A 1661-nucleotide genomic window follows, 5' to 3' on the forward strand; every position below is an offset into this window, starting at 1 on the left:
GGGTACAGCGCTGTCTGCCTGGCTGCCGCCCTTAACTTTGCCTTCTAAGCCATGAATTTTACCTTACCATTGCCCTCAGTCGAGGGGAGGAAGGACTCACGGGTCTGCACATACCCTGTCCCCTTACAGCTCCAGTTCTTGACTTGAGAATTGACCCGTGGGGGGCCTCCCCACCTCCCCATCCCAGGCTTCGGAGGGGTTGGGAGTTGCGAGACAAATCACAATATGGATGAAAAAGGGGGGTTGCCTAGGGGGAGAGGGGCTCGAGTTCCAATGGGGGCGTATTGGTTGGGCCCCTGCCATCCTGCAGTCTCTGACCTCCAGAGCTCAGCCCCCTCCGTTCTCCCCAGTGGTGAGAAAATACCAATAAACTTATTTTTAATACAATCCCTTGGGGCTGTATCTGAGCGCCCCCACCCAAAGCGAGTAATACTTTCTGGACCTCTCCTCCCCCTGCAGAGTTCCGGGTGGCTGGGTTGGTTGCCTTTTGTTTTGTTTTCTCGCTTAAGACCATCACTTCATCTGTTCGAATGACATTTAATTCCTACCCATGCTTCAAACACTGACCTGTCACTTTCTCCAGAAGAAGGTCCTAGATTCCCTCCCCCAGACGAGGAGGAGAAGGAGCTCTGGTAGCGTGGTGCCTAAGGCACTTGACTGCTAACCAGAAGGCTGGCAGTTCAAACCCACCAGCCGCTCCTCGGAAGGAAGGTTGGGCAATCCTACTTCCGTAGTGATACTGCCTCGGAAACCCAAGGAGGGGTCGCTATGAGTCGGGGCCGACTCGACGGCACATAACAACAACAACAACAGACGAGGGGGGACAGGTGTGCCCCTTGGATTCTCTCTGTGTGTCTTGTTGTTCTCAAGTGGCCATAAATGAACAGGTCCTTTTACCTGCTTGATAAATGTTCCCCCGTAGTTTCATGGGGACAAGCGCTGGTTCGTGCTCTCACTCCCCACACTGCTGCAGTGCCCGGTAGCAGCACCCTGGATGCAGTCTGCAATCTGCTGCTAACCTAAAGGTTGGTGGTTCAAACCCACCCAGCGGCTCCTCGGGCGATCGTCCTGGTGATCTATTTACAAAAAGATTACATCCGTATGGAGCAGTTGTATTCTGACAAACATGGATCATTATGAGTCAGTATCAACTGGACAGCAACTAGGCAACAGGTTTGGTTTTTTTTTTTTTTGGTTTTGGACTCAGGCCTGGCTCCACTTCCAGCGCAGCCCTGGCCAGCTGTGTGACAGCAAACAAGCTCACATCTCCGGACCCCCATTTTCCTTACCTGTAAAATGGGCATACAGAGCTGAGCGTCTTCACTTCAGTTAAGTTCTATTCCTCTTTCAGTTGTCAGCTCAAATATCACCTCCTCCAGGAAGCCTTTCCTGATTCTGTCCCAATTGCAAAATGGAGTTAAATAATCATTTGAGTAAATGTAATGCCCACTTCAAGACCTTGCCCTGTTTTAGTTAGTGCTTTGTGCCTAGCCCAGAAGAGAGGTTGAATATTTGTTGAATTAATGGATAGCTTCTATATATGGGCCAAACACTATGTGAAGCATTTGCACTTGACTGCTAACCAGAAGGCTGGCGGTTCAAACCCACCAGCCACTCCTCGGAAGGAAGGTTGGGCATTCCTACTTCCGTAGTGATACTGC

General features: G+C 50.9%; 1 protein-coding gene across 1 annotated transcript in view; it reads left to right on the top strand.

Moving 5' to 3' along the window:
* The window catches only part of LOC103198848 (Myb related transcription factor, partner of profilin), a 15466-nt gene that overhangs the window by 10636 nt on the left and 3169 nt on the right, over nt 1-1661 (top strand). The gene's annotated exons all lie outside the window — the stretch shown is intronic.

This window comes from Orycteropus afer, unplaced genomic scaffold (genome assembly GCF_000298275.1).
Source record: "Orycteropus afer afer isolate SDZICR_OR568_19922 unplaced genomic scaffold, OryAfe1.0 scaffold00099, whole genome shotgun sequence".
In the NCBI taxonomy this organism is placed as follows: domain Eukaryota; kingdom Metazoa; phylum Chordata; class Mammalia; order Tubulidentata; family Orycteropodidae; genus Orycteropus; species Orycteropus afer.